The sequence below is a fragment of the Chrysoperla carnea genome, chromosome 1 (assembly GCF_905475395.1).
Source record: "Chrysoperla carnea chromosome 1, inChrCarn1.1, whole genome shotgun sequence".
In the NCBI taxonomy this organism is placed as follows: domain Eukaryota; kingdom Metazoa; phylum Arthropoda; class Insecta; order Neuroptera; family Chrysopidae; genus Chrysoperla; species Chrysoperla carnea.
This window is the reverse complement of record NC_058337.1, coordinates 81,959,591-81,982,659: the sequence shown is the minus strand read 5'-3', so window position 1 is coordinate 81,982,659 and position 23,069 is coordinate 81,959,591. Positions and strand designations below refer to the sequence as shown.

General features: G+C 28.1%; 1 protein-coding gene across 3 annotated transcripts in view; it reads right to left on the bottom strand.

Annotated features, from left to right (window-relative positions):
* Positions 1-23,069, bottom strand: part of LOC123290557 (polypyrimidine tract-binding protein 1) — a 740,982-nt gene that overhangs the window by 677,009 nt on the left and 40,904 nt on the right. Inside the window, exon 1 of one of the 3 annotated variants that reach the window (XM_044870779.1) lies at positions 11,455-11,504. The exons of 1 other annotated variant lie outside the window; for it this stretch is intronic. The gene's annotated coding sequence lies outside the window, so the exon portion shown is untranslated. Of the gene's footprint in view, positions 1-11,454; positions 11,505-23,069 lie in introns of those variants that run through there. One more of the 3 variants, XM_044870780.1, reaches the window with a different exon arrangement.

Sequence of the window (23,069 nt, the reverse complement as noted above, 5' to 3'; positions counted from 1 at the left end):
GACCCTCAAAATCGCGAACTTTGTCTTTAAATATCTCGCGATCTAAACGGTCAAAAATTATGAAATTTTAGGAATTCATAAATAAAGCTATTATAAACCCGAGAAAAAAAATTCGGCCAAATCTGTCGAAAAGTGATTTCATGCTGGTACTACCTTAAGTGCAGTCGCCAAGGACTTGGGTTGTCAGAACGACTTTAAATAAACACAATAAAAAAAAAATTTGTTTGTCTGATTGTTATTTGTTACCTGACAGTGTAAACAATTATTTCCACATCATTTGCATTTACAATTAACACTTTATTGTACTATTATCGGTCTAAAAATAAAAATTCTATTCTTCATCCCTTTTTGAGCAAAAATTTTGTATGTCTTAAAATTAGTTTCAAAACACGTAGGTCCAAAAATAACTTTTTACTTAGAATAGTTAATTTAAAAAAAATAAAAATAAAAAAAAAACCCATAAACTGGAATTTACATGCATTCAAAGAATTCTAACATAAAATTTTACTGTCGAAAATCAAAATCGGAGTGGAAATTTTTTGGCGGCACACCAAATACACAAATTAAGTTTGAAGGAGTTTTTTGCGAAGCTAAAGAAAAAGAAGGTTGATTTATGAATATTATTTCAAGTTTTTAATTTATTTTTTGGAATTTATACCAGCCCCATTTAATAAAATTGTAGGGATGAAAGAGAGTTCGTAGATTACAAAACCATTTATTAAAAGTCTGGAATAATAAAAAGTCTCCAATCTGAATATTATTTACAATAATTATGGGAATAAATTCAAACAAAAATTCTAACCAATAATTAATTTATGCAAATGAAATTCAGATCTGTCTATAAGATACTATAATTGTTCGGAGAAATTCATAAACGAATAAGATTAAAAATAATTTCCTGATCTTTGCACAAAATAGATTAATTACTATTTCTTAAATTTTATCAATTTTTTATACCGATAAATTCCTGCAAGCACAAATTACAAGCGAGGGCGAGGCCATAAATAGAATATGGGTGTTCATATACCCACTAAAGTTGTGCCTAAACTATTGAGTGTGTGAAAAAATGTCTCCTACAAAAAAGTCTCTGTATAAAATACATAACTTAGGATTTTACGGCTGTCGCCCCCAAATCTGATAACTAACGAAAAAAATTGTATTCGTGACTTACAAAGAGTACCTTTTTTTTGTATTATTGGCTTATAAAGTAAATTTTGATCTCAAAATTTGTAGCTAGGTCTAAGTTCATTTTTTTCTAAAGATTTCATATTAGAGTTAAAAATGTTTATATACAAACTTATATTTCAAATAGTCAGATATAAGGATTCAATATAGTTCGATAAATCAATAAATCGTTTGCAAAATTATTGCTTACGTTTGCTACAAAAGACCCTGTACACTAACATTTATGTTTCAAAAAGATTAATTAATTATTATTACTTTTTGTGTTTGTTTACTTTTAATCATATATACGATATTTAATTGGTAGGGCGCTTGACATGAATCCATGCTTCGAGTGTATTTTTTTCAATTACCTTTAGTCAATTAATTATTTTTCGTATAGTTAGGTACAATTAGTTTTATTTTTCAATCAAATTTTAACTTTCACTAGGTCTCGTAAACTCTTAGCCGTTTTTGGCTTCAAGTCAAAATATTTTTAAAGTAATATTACTTAAATATAGACTCAATGTCTCTAAGAATTTAGGTGTGTTTGATTACATAAACGACTTTGTAATACATCTTAAAACCAAATACAGCCAGAGTTAATCAACCTTGAAATTAAAAAATTTACCAGACAATAAAAATCGTAGAATAAAATAAAATTTCTTTAAATTATTATATTTAATTAACTCTTAATCCATAGCATACATTTTTTTATCTCTTTTTAATTTAATCAACTCTCTAACAACAACGCACAATTGTCCTTGAACAAAGTGAAACAAGTGTTTATTATTCACGTTCCCAAATTAAAACAAATACAGGATGATTGATTTAGATTTCAATCTGGCATTCAATTTTAATTTTTTACAAGTCATGTTCAGTTATACATCAATTCTATAAAAGGTTATACGTATCCCACACAGAATTAAGGTCTTTTGCAGTTTATTTAACAAAAAAACAAAAAGAAATTTAACAAAAAGAAAACCGACTAAAAAAAAACTATTTCAAAACAAATGAATTTGCACTAAAAAGTAAAAAATAACGATAATATAATGTAGTTACAATTATTGTTATTTTTGGAGTCGATGTCAGCATAGGAAACAACTGTGACATAATAGTTTGCTACATGTACTTGGCTGACACCGACTACAAAAATAAAAATAATTGCAACTACATTATATTATCGTTATTTTTTACTTTTTAGTGCATATTAATTTTTATTTTAACTTTTTTTATTTTTAATGAATCTGAAGTACACTAACTAATTTGTCACTAGAAAAAGAATCATCGAAATCGATTGGCGTGATATGGAGTTATTCGTTCATTTGTCATTCGAAGGCCATTGTCAGAACTCGACCAAATTGAAATGGGACCCCACGGGAAGCACCAGCTTTCGAATAGAATCATAAAAATCGGTTCATCCAGTCGAAAGTTCTGAGGTAACAAACATTAAAAAAATACAGTCGAATTGAGAACCTCCTCCTTGTTTGTTTGAAGTCGGTTAGTAGTTTATTTTAAATTTTATTTGAACTGCGACGCCATATCCACCTACATTCTAAACAGCAGCCATAATTTTTGACTTCTGTATCATAAACGATGTCTGTTTAATAATATAATTGTATGTACCAGCTTACGAATTTTCCATTCAAAAACTCTCGATAATAAAAATGTAATAATTCAATTACAGTTGGATAATTGTGGTTATTTTGAGCACTGAAAGTAATTATATCGCCCACCAAAAATTTATAACGCTAGCGCGTAACCGGATATAATATTGTAAATCATGTCAATATAAATTTCAAAAACGTCCAACCTTCTCTATTAGTTGGATATTTCTCACGATTAATTTAATAAATTTTATATCAGTAATTTAAATGTGTGAAAAAAAATTCTTAATATTTCTTTAAAATTGAGTGTCTATAAGTAGCTACAAATTGCTTTTGAAAAGATAGTCTACCATATAATTATATTCTTCATTTAACTTTACTAAAAAATCAACGAAAGACAGACTTTTGCTGGTTAAATAGTTTAAAATTTTGGCAAACAACTCACTGCAAATAAATAAATACATCGGCGGGCACAACACGGCGGCACATTATATACCAATAATTTAGCCAAACACAATCATTTATATATTTTTTTTCTGAAACTAAACTTCCACATTTATTTCAAAATCCTAGACGGGATATAAAATAATATGACACTCATTAAAGGAAAACGCTGTATAGTGTATGGTTCCGAACAAGAATAAATATAAAATTTTGAAACATTATTTTGCTAAAAATCTCATTTATTTTACCACTTACACGATGAATTCATTGATTACAATTACAACATTGTTTCATAGAATTTTATTATAAAGTTGATAAAAAATCTATTAATCATCAAATTATATAATTGAAAAAAAGTAAAAAAACTTTCCATAATATACAAAACATACACAATCATTTATTAAATACATAAGTTTCATCAATAACGTTCGATGTCTGATGTCTTTCAAAAATGTTCAAAATAGGGGTTAACCTTTTTTAAACAAAAGAAATGTATATGTGGAAAGAAACAATGAAAGAAGACGGTATATTTTTAGGAAAACTACATGTACAATTTTTTTTCTCTGTTAAATTATGATTTCAATACTTACGCACGGAAGCCTGAATGGCTCACTGTCTATCAATGAGAAAGTGGCGCTACATTAGCTTAATTTTTTAAATTTGTACTACCCATAAGTGTAAAAAGTCACCAGTTCACTTTCAACAAGTGCACTTGCGACTTGTGGTATTATGGGAACGAACCCTTCTGAAGATGTCGGTATTTTGTCATGTGCAGATTTCTAATTATAATGTCATAATATTAGAAATTAGAAATGTGCAGATGCAAAAGAAAAAAATCAAAAATTAAAGCATTATATTTTTTAAATAATACAAAAGAAAATCATGAACTAACTACATAAATCAAATTATAACCATTATCATATTATTATTAAATCCGGACAAATATTTTTTAATATAATTCCACACAGTTTTGGTAGTGTCTAATTCAAGGATAGTCATCACCGACTAACATCTTCAAGAAGGTTCGTTTCCATAATACCACAAATCACAAGTGCACTTGTTGAAAGTGAACTAGTGACTTTTTTAAAAGTTGGTTTTATACTTGTGGGTAGTACACATTTAAAGAATTAGCTAGTGTAGCGCCACTTTCTCATAAATTGACAGTGAGCCATTCACGCTTCCGTACTTACGTCAACATATTTTATTCTTAATTAAAATTTCAACAAAATCAATTTTAAAGACTTATATGTTCTAGGTAGAACTCAAATTAAAGAGATAAAGCTGTGAAGAAATGAAGGTAATGGAGAAGAAATAAACATTAAGTAATGTTTATTCGCGCAATATTGGTGACACAATACATGGTAAAATTCAAATACTATCACACAATAATATTGGTCAAATAAAATCATGACTGGTACAGAAACAGCGACCGCTTAAAATAAGACCGACAATTGAATTACCACTTCCACTCTCAATATATTGACGGATTTTCAATTAAAACTAAGTAATATGATTGATTTAAAATATGGTAACATCAGCTACTTCCACACGAGTCAATTCTCAATACAATTCGAGATTAGAGCAGAGACAGCATCCGAAAAAAAAAATGAGAATGCCAATGTCATTTGTAATGTCGATTATTCAACGAGTTTTTCATCTGTTAAGAAATAAAAATAAAAACATTAAATTTCTAAATTAATCAAAATTCAAAATTTGATTTGTGTCGATAATGAAAGTAAAATAAAAAAAATTAATACTAAGTGCATTCATTGTACGTACAATACTGTTTGGTACGTGTTTTGAGTTATAATTATAGCGTTTGTACTCAATAATTAATTTTAGTTTTTTTTAGTAAAACGATGTACAAGTGAAATTGTTTAATATTATATGAAATTAAAATTTTTTAACTCTATTTATTATTAATTTTAATGGATTTTTTGTGTTTCACTTACACTGAAATCATTCAATTTATAGCTAATTTTATAACCCATTTTTATAATCGAAATAATTAATTAATTATCTATAATTGAAATATGTAAGAAATATAAATTAATTTCAATATTTTGTATTCAGCTTGATGACTCCAAAATTTTATGTTTTCTTGTTGTCGTAATAAAAGTTTTATTTTTTAAAACAAAATAAACCACGCCTTCCTTTTGGGAACAAGACAAATAGGGGCTAACAAAAATTGTATTTCAACGTTTTTATTTCTTTCTCAATCTCAGCACCTAGAGGAAACAAAAAGTCTTCCCTTATCACCAACTGTCAAACTACCAACTATCAGACGGTTAACATTTTTACACAAAGATGCATGTCAGCTCCTTAAGTAACTCGCTATCTAACTTTCATGCAATTTAAAGTTTTATTTTTATACTTACAAAAATTTTGTTGAGTATCCTTTTTTTATGTTTTTTTATGTTTTTAGATTAAAATTTCATAGTTTATAAAAATATCCCTATGAAATTGGTAAAATTATTTATTCTTAAAAATCCAATGATCCGCCGACGCGACGGTAGTAAAGTGGCGAGTTAGCGTAAGCAAACAGGTACTAATATTCATGATAGAAAACTACTGTAACCCGTGCATTTTTTGTGACACTGAGAGTATACATATAAAATTTAAAACAACTATATGCGAATTAATTTCTAAAATAAAAAATAAAAGTAATAAATTTAATAGTAAAAATTTAATTGCATCAAAATTATTTAGATTACATGCTGAAAATATATTAAAAACAGTTTTAAGTTATTCTGATTATGGTAAAATAATTTTTTATTAATTAGAAATATTATCTACAACACATGTTGTTATTTATATGTACAAAACCTTCTAATAAATATTAATTAATTAATTATTTCAAATATATAATTTTGTTATAAATTATTTTATCGAAATAGTCATTCTAAAAATTCTTTAAATTTACGATAACAAATTGGTATTAATTAAAGTAAAAGTCGAGTAATACATATTTCAAACATATAAGGACATTTAAAAAAGCTTTTAGTCGAAGTTTCTGAGCGATATTAAATCACTTTTAGTACCCCCGTTATAAAAAAAAAATAAATAAAAAATTCTAGTCAGTCAAGGGGACTGTCGACGGAAGTGAAAAGTTAAAAACTTTGGAATAACTGTTTTTTTTTTTTTCTTTTAATTTTTTAATTAATGACTAGCAGGTACCTGCCCACTTTGCTGGACAATTTCTCCTTTAGACTATATCACGTAATAGCCCTCACTTATCTACCCTTTTGTTCACAATTTTATTAATTTTAATTTTTTGAAGGATTGATTTTAACTTTTTTGAAAATGAAGTTTTGCTCATGATACTCGCTGACATTTTAATTTTCTATAGGTCCAATTATTAAATTAACCTGATTTTTATACTTTTTGGATCAAAATTACCCCATCCACCGACTTTCATCAAATTCCAAAACAAAATTTTTTTTGCGTTTATCTCGATTTTTTCAAAGGGGTAGTACATACCCCTTAAAAAAACTGCAAAAAATCGAGAAATTTTTTGTAAATCCAATTTTGATAAAACTCTAAAACTAAACTAAAAGTATATAAGGTAATTTGAACCCAAATAGAACAAAAATCGGATGCATTTGACGACTGGTCGAATATTTTTTGAAATGCGGACTAAAATCGATCCAAATATTGCGATATCTCAGAAACTCTGCATCAAATCAATAACTAACTGATTTCACTAACCTGACTAAACTAATAACTAACCTGATTTACGTTAAATAGTAATATCTGGCGGGACACTGCAAAATGATTCAAGGTACATTGTACTTTAGGTACTATTTATCTAACCCTATTAACTATTAATTAAAATTAAAATAACCATCTATAACACAAAGTTGATTAAAACGACGTTATGACGCAACAAGAGAATTATTATTATAAAATAAAATATTTATTTTATAACATACAAACCAAGCACACACACTTAATCAAAATTTGTGTGAGTGTAATAAAAAGAACCTTGAAATAAAAGTGAGATCATTATAAAATATTCTTCATCATGACTTGCTTGCTATGAAATGAATGCTTGCTGGAATGATTGAGAACGTAAATAATAAATCTTTTTTTATATTTAAAAAACAATGAACTACAAACCAACATTCAATAGTAAAAAAAAAAACACATAGTACAGATTCGAAAGTGTTACAGATTTTATTTAATACAAACAAGATACAGACTCTCAGTCGAAACAAAAACCACGGTAATTTACTAAAAAATAATTATTACTTAATTTAAATTAAGTTTATCGACTTTTGTGGATTACAAAATTATTTTATTCTTATTTGGATTCGATGAGTGTATGATCCGATATCGGTCGAATTAAAAAGACTTAAATGTTATGAATGAGGAAAATCAGTCTTTTGCACATCGATCAAAAAAGCTCGCACATGAAAGTTTGAAAGCACATTGTAAGGAGTAGTAATTTTGCATGCTCTTAATGAATTTCATGCCAAAATATGTTTATTCGAGTATGTTCGAGTACGCTTTCAAAGTCCATACAAAATTAAGTTTTTTCACATCTTTTTACTTCTAACGTAAGTCATTATAAAGTTTTGGTTTTTGAAAGATCCCTGGTTTTTGTGTATACATCGTTTTCATCGTTGTATCCTAATGTTGAGCAAAAACTGCTTAATAAATGATAAGAAGTTTTATTAAAAACAAAACTTTAAAAAAAAAAAGTGAAAACAAACAATTGACTGAGTTGAAATACCATGCATAGACAGTGTTGGTTACTCTATCACATTACACAAACATAAATGATATTCCCATATAATACATACTATACAATTTACGCCTAATTTGCGCCCTCACGGGTAAATAGTGATGTTTACGAAAAAATGTTTTCAAAACAAGTTGTATATTTTTGGTAAGGAACATTTTTTATAATTAAACTTTTGTTCTATCTCTAACGGATTACAAGATGGGTCATGCGGACTCAAGATCCAATAAACTATGTTGCTCACTTACAACTCGACCTCACTTTTTACGTCCTGAGTACGCTGTAAAAATTTCAGCTTGATATATTTTCCGTTTTTGAGTTATCCACAGACGGACGGACGGACAACCCAAAATGGACTAATTAGGTGATATAAATATATAGGTGTATATAGGTGTTCATAAAACCTATACCAAAATTTTGTTCGTAGCATCAATATTTTTAAGCGTTACAAACTTGGGACTAAACTTAGTATACATTGCATATTACATATATCCATGAAATAAAAATGTAACATATTCTTCGGATTAATTTAACAATTATCCCAAAATAATTAACGCTGAACCACCGCGATCAAAGCGCTAAATTTTTCTCTTAGTTCAACACATTTTAAGTTGAAACAAACATCATCTGACGAAAAGCACTGGGATTAGTAAAGAAGGTCCTCTTTCTTTCGAAGGTCACTAATGTTCAGGAAGTATCTAAAAGACGGTAGAGGAGAAAGTCATGTAGGTATTACAAAGGTTAAAATCCATCGCATTTTTTAAACCTAAATAACCACAACTAAACAGAAAAAGCAAAGGTATTTAGAAAACAAAAAAAAAATAAGTTCGATATCATTTAATTAAATACAATCCATTATTCGAAACTTCTGTCGTAAAAACAGAATTGATTAGTTGGCAGAAAAAAAAATATAAGAGAGAAGTATGCCATTTTGTAACACGGGAAATATACATAAAACCTTCTTCTGAATTACGTTAAGTTTTTCTTACAACTAATCGATATATCTAAATTTAAAAGATATATTATTATATGTTATATATGTGGTATATGTATGTATGTATGTATGTATGTATGCATGTATGTACTCGAAACGGTTGAATAAAACTAATTCGACAAAACTAGAAAACGATATTTTATTAGGGTAGTAAATCACTTAACTAGACATAATAAATTTTATTGTGGTTTTAATACTCCACAATAAGAGATGTAGTAACACTAACTTAGAATGTAATATTTTAAAGTGATTCGTGTTTAAAATTAATTTGTAAGGCGTTAATTATTATTACCTAGAAAATAGGTCATACAAAACTAATGTTCAAGAAAATGCTGCATGTGAAAGTCATTGCTTGGATTTTTATTTTGAATTTCATCTGTATACTCAATGTCAAAAAAAAGCTGGTTTTAAAACATTCTAAGTGTTACTATTATAACATAACATATGATGAGTACGCTTAGAATGTTTTAACTGTGGCATTTTTTTTGACAGTGAGATACATACATTTTAAATTTACCTATGGGCAGTGATATATATAAATACTAGCTTGATACCAGCCCGCTTCACTGGGCCTAAAAGTAAAAGTCATCGCTTTACAGCCTCCACCTTTCTTGATCTCACTTATCTTCCTTCCATAACACTCGAAGGATGTTTTACACAGCTAAAATATATGCACAGTTTAATTTTTTTAAAGTGTAAAATAGTCATAGTTCATTGAGTATATCATGGACTTCTTCATGAATTAAATAGCAAATGTGAACTATTTAAAATTTTTACCGAAATATTTAATTGATGGTTCAAAATGGTGATCATAGATGTAGCAATAAATTTCCACATTAAATTTGATTTATTTAAACTTTTTTATTTTTAAATATATCTTTAGAAATTATAGCTTATGTGTTATTCTGATGTATGAGCTATATTGTTGTACAGTTTCATTCAAATCCATTCGGTAGTCTTTGCGTGAAAGCGTAACAAACAAACAAACATCCTTACTTTCACATTTATAATATATAGGGATATATAGTATATAGATACTATTCAGGTCAAGATACTCTAATTACGAATTCAAATCTTTCCCGACAAAAAAAAAACTATTTTCTTGATAAAACGGTTTGCAGGTTTTTCTACTACTGAAACAGACCACGTTTATAAGAGGAAATCTAGTATGAGTGTATAATTTTAAGCCATTTTTCATGAACTCTCACCCTTAAAATTGGGTCAAAAGGAGGAAATTTACCCTAAAGGGTCTAAGAGACAGTATTAGGTCGATCTTCATCCATCTGATAACCAGATGAGACTAATTTTTTATGAAATTTTATTTTTTTTTACACTCCTGTCATAGTTTTTCTATCGAAAAGTGTTCATGGTTATTTTTGATTAAATTAATTTAAATAATTTTTTTTCTCTGAACGGTTTTTTCAGGCAAGCCCAGCACATTATTTTCGTAATTAAATTATTTTTCTTCTGATACCAATTACGATTGGTTAACAAACCGCTGTAGTTACCTATATTGACCTGTTCAAATGGTACGAAAAGATCTACACTAATATATTAACCAATCGAAATTGGTACCAGAAGAAAGATAATTTAATTACGAAAGTAATCGTATAGGCTTACTTGAAAAAAGCCGTTCATGGAAAAATTGATTAAAATTCGATAGAAAAACTATGATAGGAGTATTTAAAAATCAATAAAATTTCATGAAAAAAATGTCTCATGTTGTTATTAGATGAGTGAAGATCGATCTTATACCAGTTCCTGTACTATAATGAAAAATCCCCATATTGTTTTGCATCCTACTATGAGGGTCGCCCTTTTAGCTCAGTTGGTTAAGGCGTAACCAATTCCGTCCACGGTATGCTTAGGGTAGCGGGTTTGATTCCCGCCGTCGCAACAAAATTAATTTAATTAATAGTTGTGATGGGCTGGTGTTTTGCATGGTATATGCATGAAGGAGGTGCACTCAGCCTCTGAAATTGAGGAGCTGATGAATGAAATTATCAGCGGAAAGGTGGTAAAACACATATATGGTATCACAATGGGCTCTACAGCCTAAGTGTGTCCTTCGTGGACAGCCAATATAACCTAACCTAACCTACTATGAGGAAGCATCATTTTTTTAATCAATGAACAATTTTTTTATACCAAGAGAATATGCTTACACTTGATAAAAATAATAATTTACAGTGAAAGTATTTATATAACCATGCGTAATACATAATTATCGATGATGTAATAATCTTGAATGAGTAAAAATTACCACCCGCTCGCTTGTGTGTTTCGTTTAACACACAACATGTCTGCAGAATTCACAAACCGGTTAGATGTGAGATCGGTCCTTGACCGCTCAGTTTCTTTATACAAAAACAAGTACAACTAAGTATTTGTTTAAAGTTTAAATCAATTCTTTTTCTAGATTATAAATAAAATCGATAGTTGATCAATTAAAAATTAATTATATTCAAAAGAAATATGTAAATATTGATTTTTTTTCTACTTACAACTAAAACATTTTCTAATTTGAAACTTGTGGTTGCTGTGGAAGTTGCTTTACCTGTAATTAAAAGAAATGTCACTATAAATTATTTGAATTTACAAAAAAAAGTCTTACGACTTCTATATACATGGAGGAATATCTAGGACCGTAAGCCTACAATGAAACGAAGTTTCCGAGATTATTCTTGTCTGACGCATCGCTTTTTTATGATTCATAAAAATGAGTTTGGTAATAAAGAAATTTGAAGTTTTAATCGTGGCTCGAAAAGGGTATTTTAAAAGAAAATTATTGACAACACGACGATACGTGAGAAAAATTGCGCGGAGTTTCCAAATGTCAAATGTCTTATCAGAAATACATCAAAACGAATAGATTATTTCCCCGTAATTTGACATTCCAACAAATTTTAAAAATTCGGTCGGAAAACACAATTAAAGAATTACGATTTTATCCACGATAATTAAGTAACTCAGCTCCTCCAATTACAATTGCAGACATTGGTGGAATAAGTTTTACAACGCTCCACAACTCTTTTGTGTGGTTGTTACAAATTGTTGGCAAACTAATTATAATTAATTAATTAGTAATAAAGTATGCAACAATAATGTAAAATATCAAACTTTAAATATGTCTGTGACGGTACATATTGTATTGAAAAGTTTACTCTGTCTGCGACTGTACCTTATTGTTTTTCAACTTTAGTTCTTTTTATTGCCACCAGTCGGTACACAAAAAACGCAGCTAACTAGATTCATGTTTAAGAACTACCTCTTTGAAATTCGAACTGGCACAGCAACAACATGTTGGAATAATTAATCTAAATTATTTATTCCATCATGCCTTCACTTTATTTTTTAACACACCTTTAGTGTGTGGCAATATAATTAAATTTATTAAATTTTAATATTTCTTTTTTTTAATTCTTAATAAGAATTTATATTTATTTGCAATACGACAATGTTATCAAATATTTTGTGAAATGTCGTTTCTTTGAAAGACGCACAGTTTGAAGAGTGAAATAGACACTCTTCAATTATTTAAAATTGTGTAATTTAATATTGGTTTTTTCTACCTGTGTTTTTGTGACTTTTCGAATCTCATATGTGAGCACAGCCCCTTAAAAATGTAAATTAGGGAGCTGGATTCACAGTGATCGCAAGCTACATACAGGAAACTTTTATTTTTAATTATATATTTTATATATAAGTTAATTTTTTTTCTAAATTCAAATCGTAAGATATTTTTTTCAAAACTTTGTATTTTGGTTTTAATTTCAACATGTAAAATTCATGTAAGTGTAAAAACAAGGCTGATGCCTTGTGAATTTATATTTTTCTAAAGTATGTATACTCAAACAATTATATATTTTTTTTTGAATTAATCAAATAAACAAACTTTATAGTTTTTGGTATTTTAAACGTAGACTTTTTTTTTGTATTGTTAATACTTTCTGGGGGGTAATCGCCTTCGGCGTTATCTTTGGGCCTAGCACGCACTTTGATCTGTTTCGGTTTTATTTTCAGACCGGGATGTTTCCCTTTAGCGACACTGTTTAATATTTCTTTTCTTTTTTTTGGATATCGTAAATATTAATCCGAGTGTTCTGGGGGGTGCGAGGAATTTTGGCTGAGGCTTACTTCTTGTTCTCGACGCAAGTCGAGAAACAATTAAGTATTTAATTTGGGAAGAGTAAAAATACGTTTCTTTTTTTTTTCTAATTACCTCACCAAAACATTAATTCCCGCATCACTTGGTAGCGAGCGTATCACTTTGTTAGCAGAGCTCCGCGATCTACGATTTTCGTACATTTGGTAGTGAGCGTAACACTTTTTTTTAGTTTTTTGCGTTATATCTGGTTACATTACTTTAAAGAATCTACGTTTAATTTTCTCTAAAATTTTTTTGACTAGTAGAGTTTTCTTGTATGTGGTTTGTGGAATCACGTAAGTTGAATATTTTCGTATATAAATTTGAAATTTTGAAAATTAAAAAAAATTTTTTTTACATAATATTGGATATTTATTAAAATAATATCTAATATTTTTTTTGGTATTTGTTCAAGGAATTGACATTATAAATCCAATTATATAACATTGACTAGTTTGAATTAATTAGATTTTGTTTTTGTTTTTTTTACACATTTTATGTAATCTTAAAATATATTGCTATTTTGATTACCTTTATTGGTCTACTATTTAAGTTGTAAATCCAAATTTTATTTCATAGTTTTTTTTTGTATGTTTCTTTATTGGCTATTTTTTAAAAAAAAAAAAAACTTTTTTTTTTATTTACATGAATATTTATTTTGAAACAAGTTCATATTTCATCAAAATTAATTCAAACGTTTGTAATTTTTACTTTGTTGAACTTTACTAATTTCTTTTTTTGTTTTCGTTTCGTTAATTTTTTTTTTGAGGAAATCAAATAAAAGGGAAAAATGTCGTCTGACGACGAAGATTTTCGTGGTTTTCCAAAACCTGTTAAAGACGAAAAATACAACAACAAAAGAATACAAACGGATTTTAATGTCGTTGACAAAGATGTTCAAGTATCAGTTCAACAAAAGGATGAGACAATACAATGTTTAATTGATCCGGTACCATCAACGTCGTATGATACGCAAGCGGCAAAATATATTCATGTAGATCATTTAACACACATTATTTCATCACTAAATACCAAGATAAGTAAAGAGAAATCTCAAGATTTTAAATTTAGATTTGAATCTCTTACAAATAACATTAAAATTTTAGATTTATTTGATACAAGTTCAATTATTAATTTTATTATTGAAACTAATAGTGTTGTTTCATTAAGTTTAGTTGATGAAAATTCTCTTATTAAATTTTTAATTACAAAATGTAATTCAAATACAAAACACTTTTGGTCAAAGCAAATTTCAAATAATAAAACTTGGACTTATATTTCAAATATTTTATTATCTGAGTATATATCTCCTGCACAATTGCAAATTGCAATTGATAGATACATTAGAAGAAGACAACTTCCAAATGAAAAGTTTTCTGATTTCGTAACTGATATTTTGAAATACTCGCAAATACTAATGCCCAAAGAGGACATTAAAATAGTTATACAAATTATATTTGCCCATGTTAATCAGAAAACCTTTAATTTGATTAAATTGCTTCCAATTCCTGAAACTTTAGTTTCCTTAAATTCTTTTGTAAGAAATTTACAAGAAATAATAGCAAGAGAAAATGCATTTAATAAATTTAACTTGTATCAAAATAGAAGACAAAATAGTGTTAATGATCAAAATTCTAGTTTAGTTAATATTGAACAAAATGTTCAAAATGTTCAAAATGTTAAGGATCTTAAGCCTGAAATTACAGGGCAAAATGATAAAAAAGCTTCTGTTCAGATAGCAAAATCAAATTTAAATAAAAGTAAATCTATATTTTGTGTTTATTGCAAACGACCAGGACACAAAATTCAACAATGTGTTAAATTAGCCAATAGAGACACAACAAGTTCAAAAAACTTGAACCATGCCACACATTAAATTCTTCAATAAATGCATCATCGATGCCCTTAATTTATGTTTCTGTGAACAATATTAAAATATTATCTCTTTTAGATTCGGGATCAACTATAAATGTGATTTCTAGAAAAATGTTTAGTAAATTAAAAATTAAGAAAGTTATTTATGAAGATAAAAAAATTACTGTTACATTACCGGGATCAAATTATGTAACTATGAAGAAGAAGGTTACGTTACACGTCAAGATTAGTAATTTCAGCTGGAATTTAGAATTTTACTTAATGGAAAAATCCATTTTTGATATGATTATTGGAGCACCGTCTCTCAACAAATGTGGTATGATATTAGACCTTAGTAATAACAAAGTATTTTTTAATTCATTCAGAAATATTGAAATTCCTTTTGAAAAAAATTGCACACAATTTTTCGTTAATATTATTTGTGAATTACCGCTAAATTTGTCAGAAAAGGATAAAGAATTTATGGATTCATTATATAAAAAGTATAAGTCAGTATTTTCTGAAATTCCTGGGAGAGCAAAAAATTATGAATATCATATTAAACTTAAAGATGATACACCAGTTTATAAAACTGCATATTTTTTACCAAAAGATAAATCTTTACTCTTAAAGCAACATTTGGATGAGCTTTTGAAATTAAATATTATAGTTCCTAGCCAGTCTAGTTATGCATCTCCTGTGTTTTTTGTTAAAAAACAGGATGGTTTTCGCATGGTAGCTGACTATAGGTTCGTTAATAAAAAAATTGTGTTTGATCCGATTTCAAATGTATCGATCAATCACGTATTTTCTAGTCTAGGAGGCGCAAAAGTGTTTTCTACCTTGGATATGTCAAAGAGCTACTACCAGTGTAGCTTGAGTAAAGAGAGCAGAGATATTACTGCTATTAATACGCAATGGGGACAATTTTCTTTTGTTTGTTGTCCGTTTGGACTTAATATTAGTTCTCAATGCTTATATCGTTTTCTAATTAAAGAATTTGACGATTTGTTGAATGTGTGTATCTTAATTTATTACGATGATATTATAGTTTTTTCAAGCTCTATTGATGATCATAAAATTCATTTAAACCAGGTATTAAGTAGATTTAAAAAACTTAATTTAACTTTAAATCCAAATAAAAATAAATTTTTTATGGCACGTCTAAAAATTCTTGGCCATATTATATCATCAGAAGGTAGACGTCCTAATCCTGACAAAATTAGTGCTATTTGTGACATGCCAATTCCAAAAAATATAAAGGAATTGCAAAAATTTATCGGAATGGCAGCGTTTTTTGCTCGCTATATTGAGCATTTTAGTTCTATTGTTGCACCGTTGAATGAATTAAAAAAGAAAAATGTTCAATTTAAAATAACTGATGTACATGTCGAAGCTATTTCTAAATTAAAAAAAGCTTTAACGTCTGCACCAATTTTGAAATTTCCTATTTTTGACGATAAATATCCCTTTGTTGTGAGAACGGATGCGTCATCTGTTGGCCTAGGAGCCGTTTTATTGCAAAATATTAATGGGAATTTACACCCAATTGAATATTGTTCTAGAAAATTAAATCCCGCTGAAATGAGATATTCCGCTTATGAGTTAGAGCTTTTAGCTGTAATTTTTTCATTAAATACTTTTAGTGACTACCTTGTCGATAGACATTTTTTCTTAGAAACCGATAACAATGCTTTAGTGTATCTTTTTAATTCACCACAAAAATTTAACAAACTTTCGAGATGGATTTTGACACTGTCAAAATTCAATTTTACACCGAAACATATTAAGGGCATAGATAATACTGCAGCAGATTGTTTATCTAGATTATTTTCGAATGGTAATTTCTCTACAAATAATTTTTTATTAAAAAATGATAATGGTAGTAATTATTCGGGTGAAGATCCATCTTTAGTTGACAATAATAATTTGGTCAAGGATGAATCTTTACAAAACGACCCGGTTTTTCTATTAAATACTTTAGTTACTGAACCTCAGGGTTTTCTTTCAATTAAGCTTGCACAAGAGAATTGTAATCAGTGTAAATTCATAATGGATCAATTAAAAAATGGCCATAATGTTAATAACTTTTCACTTAAAGACGGTCTTTTGCTGCGCGAAGTTGGACGGAATAAATTAAAACGAATAGTTCTACCAGATTCAATGCTTGAATATGTCATTAAATATTATCATAATTCTTTATATGGTCAGCATGGTGCTGTAACTAAAACTTATAGAGAAATTGCCAAAAGATTTTATCATAATTTATTATATAAAAAAGTTGTAGAATTTATTAAAAATTGTACAGTTTGTCAACAATTTAAACCTTATAATAAAAATACGAATGTGCACACAAAGTCAACGGTTCCCACTGGTATTTGGGATAAACTTTACATAGACTTTATCGGTCCTTTAATTCCATCTTTGGATGGTGGAATGAAATATATTTTAGTTATTCTTGATTCATTTAGTAAATTTGCTATTACATACTCTACACGTAGGGCAACGGCGGAAGTGGTTATTAAATTTCTTCATAAAACCTTTATGCAATTTGGTTACCCTGCATGTGTTGTTAGTGATAATGCCAAATGTTTTGTGGCCCAAAAATACAAAAATTTTTTATTCAATCATGGTGTTAGAGCAGCTTATATTTCAAGCTATCACGCATGTGCTAATATGTCAGAGAGATTAAATAGAAATTTAAAAATTAATATGGCGTGTATTATAAAGCAATATGCCTTGGAGCATAAAGCTTGGACTAAAGTTTTACCATATTTTACTTTTCAATACAACAATAGTTATCATACTTCTATTGGAACTTCTCCAGTCGAAATTTTTTTTAAACGACGTTTAAATAACACCTTGGATTTAGGGCTAGAAACTTATAATTATTTTACGGCAGATAAACCACCAACACATGAAGAGGTTAAACAAGCATTAGTTAAAATGAATCAAATTATAAATAAACGTAAAGGTAATACTGTAGATGTTAAATACAGGGTGGATCAGATAGTCTGTGTGAAGCTTCCTAAGTATCGTGCGACCTTTGATACTGACAGTAAATTTCAACCTAGATATTCAGGTCCAAAAAGAATTTTACGTTTTACTGGACCAGTGTCGGTCGAGCTTTTTGACGAGAATGATAATACTTTATCTCGTGTGCATGTTAGTCACCTGAAGCCCTATCAACCACAAATAGTGCAAAATTAATTTTTTTTTTCTCTCCTCTCTCCGCTTTATTCTCTTTTTCTTTATTCTTCGAATTTTTTTAGGGCGGGGGAGTGTTACAAATTGTTGGCAAACTAATTATAATTAATTAATTAGTAATAAAGTATGCAACAATAATGTAAAATATCAAACTTTAAATATGTCTGTGACGGTACATATTGTATTGAAAAGTTTACTCTGTCTGCGACTGTACCTTATTGTTTTTCAACTTTAGTTCTTTTTATTGCCACCAGTCGGTACACAAAAAACGCAGCTAACTAGATTCATGTTTAAGAACTACCTCTTTGAAATTCGAACTGGCACAGCAACAACATGTTGGAATAATTAATCTAAATTATTTATTCCATCATGCCTTCACTTTATTTTTTAACACACCTTTAGTGTGTGGCAATATAATTAAATTTATTAAATTTTAATATTTCTTTTTTTTAATTCTTAATAAGAATTTATATTTATTTGCAATACGACAATGTTATCAAATATTTTGTGAAATGTCGTTTCTTTGAAAGACGCACAGTTTGAAGAGTGAAATAGACACTCTTCAATTATTTAAAATTGTGTAATTTAATATTGGTTTTTTCTACCTGTGTTTTTGTGACTTTTCGAATCTCATATGTGAGCACAGCCCCTTAAAAATGTAAATTAGGGAGCTGGATTCACAGTGATCGCAAGCTACATACAGGAAACTTTTATTTTTAATTATATATTTTATATATAAGTTAATTTTTTTTCTAAATTCAAATCGTAAGATATTTTTTTCAAAACTTTGTATTTTGGTTTTAATTTCAACATGTAAAATTCATGTAAGTGTAAAAACAAGGCTGATGCCTTGTGAATTTATATTTTTCTAAAGTATGTATACTCAAACAATTATATATTTTTTTTTGAATTAATCAAATAAACAAACTTTATAGTTTTTGGTATTTTAAACGTAGACTTTTTTTTTGTATTGTTAATACTTTCTGGGGGGTAATCGCCTTCGGCGTTATCTTTGGGCCTAGCACGCACTTTGATCTGTTTCGGTTTTATTTTCAGACCGGGATGTTTCCCTTTAGCGACACTGTTTAATATTTCTTTTCTTTTTTTTGGATATCGTAAATATTAATCCGAGTGTTCTGGGGGGTGCGAGGAATTTTGGCTGAGGCTTACTTCTTGTTCTCGACGCAAGTCGAGAAACAATTAAGTATTTAATTTGGGAAGAGTAAAAATACGTTTCTTTTTTTTTTCTAATTACCTCACCAAAACATTAATTCCCGCATCATGGTCATTAGACAATGATACTTATTAACAGAAACAACAAAATTGTTCAAGTAAGGATAGCATTAGAACAGTTTTATTTTTGTATATACTTATTAAATTTTCACTCATTCCGACATACGCATGTACTAAAAAGAGATAAAATACGATAATACACTGTCATATACTATAATACCGAAATTCTAGAGTACTTGGCGAAAAATTAAATTTTACTTAAAAGAAATAAATAAATAAATAAACAGAAAAACTGTTTGAGTGTCGACTAAAAACTAGGAAATCCTTTTAATTTTTATCTGAAATTTAGTGTTAAAAATCGGGAGGTGATCTTCAACATGCATTCTAATAATAAGAAGATTGGCACAATCACAAAATGTGTCAAACGTACATTTTTTACAACTAACGTTTTGGTAATACATCCTGTTTGGTAGAAATAAAATTAGCGCTCATGTGACTTAAGTCTGTTTAACAGATTAATTGGTATCTAGCCCCCCACGCCTTTTAACATAACAATTAACAACACAATTAAGGTATTTTTGAACTTTTTAATCCAAATTTTAATGAAGGATGTTTTTCAGTTTTAAAATACAATATCCTTATTTTTCACATCGATTTTATACAAATAAATAATTTAATTCAATAAAAATTCATTCATGGTTCATCTGAATTCTTACACCGTTGAATTGTAGTAAATATAGAGGACAAACACAATCACAGATAAATATGTATTCAGTATAGAAGAAACTTTTTTTTTTTTTGAAAAATATTTCACCTTAATTGTACCTCAATTCACAAAATAAAAATAAAATTTCTTATCACTAGTTTTCAAATTTCAATATAAAGTTTTTATGACCAATTGTAATAAATATGTGTACAAATTTATTGTAATATGAACACGAATAAATTTCTTTCAAAATTAAAAATTTGAAATTAAATGACTTGTGATACCGCATGCCGATATCAAAAAACTTTACTTCATCAAATACTATATTGCTTAAATTTATGAGAATATTGCCTTTATAAACATACTAGAGTGATACCCACTCCGCTTCGCTGGGTTTAAAAATAAAGATTGATAAAGATTGCTCATGCTTATCCCCGAAAAAAAACTTTAAATAATGGTAAATTCTATTCTTTTAAATGTATGATAGTCGTAATATAATTAGTCATTGATTATATCAGAAGAGATGGCCGTGAAATATTTTATATTAACTATTTTTACAGAAATCTGTAATTTATGGTAATGTCAAATTAAATTAATTTTTAATTTTATTAATATATCTTCATAAATTATAACTAATGTGTTATTCTGAAGTATGAGCTATATGAAAGATAGAGAAGAGTTGTATTCCCAAATTGAGTAATTCAAGGGTAAGGAACATGCAATTCTGCATTTATATAGCTAAAAATATTCTAATTGAATTTCTGTGCCAAAAAACGAAAATCAAAGCAAACACAGTACAACAGTGTGAATACCAATATTTTTAATTATAAGTATGGTACCAATAGAAAAGCTATGGTATTTTGAAATTAAAATAAATTAACTCTCTTACGAGAAGAAATCTTTGAAGATTTGATCAAAAGGATCAATCAAATTACATTGGTTCTGCATACACATTTAGCAAATTTTATTCTATAATTATCAATCAAAATTGTTGAGTTAAACTTATATCCTATGTTTAGAGGAAAAATAATTGACAGGAAAATGAGTCAGATAAAAAAATGAGATAAAATAATTTTTTCAGAATTAGTCATAGGTAAAACAACTTTTCGTAATGTAAAGTTAGTTATATCTAGCATCCCAAATTCCGAAAAAATAACATGTTTTACTCTTTGTCGATAAGAAAAAGTGATAGATTTGACAATTATGGAACTTACATAATTTATATTGTGTAGAAATATTCAATGTTAACTTTAACAAGCTGATTAAATCAAGGTTATATAATTAATATAACATGTAAATTAATGCCACTTTGTTTAAAACGAAGCAAAACGAAGGTTTCTTATAATTAATTCAAAAAGTTTTTAGTTGGTTAGCAATGTCAAAAAATTATTATTGCTTAATAATATTTAAAAAAAGTTTGGTTAAACTCCACCCTTATTAGGAGAGACTTATTAGAAAATTTTTTTTATAAAATCGATATTTATCGCCATAGTATTGAGTTCTTTGGAAACTAATTATATGCCATTTTGTGTTTAAATATGTGCTTGGTCCTAAGGGAACTGTGGATGATTCCAATGAAGCGTAAATCGTATTTTCTACCATTTTACCGAGCAATTTTTGAATTAAATCTGTTATAAAATCTATATATATGTATGTGGTTTATCGACGCAATCTAATAGCTTTACACATCCTCACAGAAAAGAATCCGTTTGTGTAAGATCGCACGACTTATGCATTTTATTCACATTTTTATGAAACATTATTTATATTAAGGTCAAACCATGAGTCAGGTGTGAAATTGATAAGCTTTCCAACGAAAGCAACATCGTAGCGACTTATATAATTTAATGTGCTTAATTTTGATTTAAAGTTTATTCGCTATAACATTTTAATTTATTGACACACATGATATAAGTTTTTAAATTTTGTAAATTTAATCATGTATCAGAATAAAATGACTTCAGCAGATGCTTTCATAAATAAGTTGTGGGTAACAAATAGTTTATCATAAAATTTGAAAGAACCTATTATTAGAAATATATATGACATATACTCAACACATAACAGCTGATATTTAAGCAACTCTTAGAATAGCAGTCACACCTTAAAATTAACAGTGATTATATTTATTTCTTTTTTATCATACATAATAATTATCATAATTATTATTCATTAGAATCATTTAACCGGTTTTAATCAATAAATATTGAGATGAGAATAGATATTTCTCCTCGTCCCGTCACTACAGCAACCGGAGACATTCCCTACATTATTATATTATTATTAATTTGCAAAAGGTAAACTTCTTTCATATACTTAGATTTATTTATTGGAATGATTTATTATTGAAAATATTTATGGATATATAAAAAAATATTCCCATTTCTAATGACAATCATAAAAATCATGTCATCATTCTATCAGATAAAATATGTAAATATTAACAATGACATCAGATTTTTATAAAGATGACATCAAACTTTATAATTAAAATTATACTTTTCAATTTAATTATACGAATATCTAATATACTTGCGATAGGGAAAATAGGTGTTTTTTACCCGACTGAGCAACACAAAGGAGTGGTAATGTGTTTATCAATCTATATATGTGTGTTCCTATATGGCACATTAGGGACCAAATGCTTGGACCGATTTTGATTATTTAGACATCAATCGATTTGCCTTAATCTTGCGAGTGCTACTGGATATATGGCAGTAATGAACATTCAATATGGCAACCACCAGACGTCATATTGTGAAAAAGAATGTATATGTGTTCCTATGTGGCACACTAGAAACCAAACGCGTGGGCTAATTTGACGATTCTGACGTCAATTGATTTGTCTTAAAATTATGAGTGCTATCAAAACTATGGCAGTGAGGAAAATTCAATATGTTGACCACCAGACGCCATATTGTGGCAAATAATGTATATGTGTTCTTATGTGGCACACTAGAGACCAAACACGT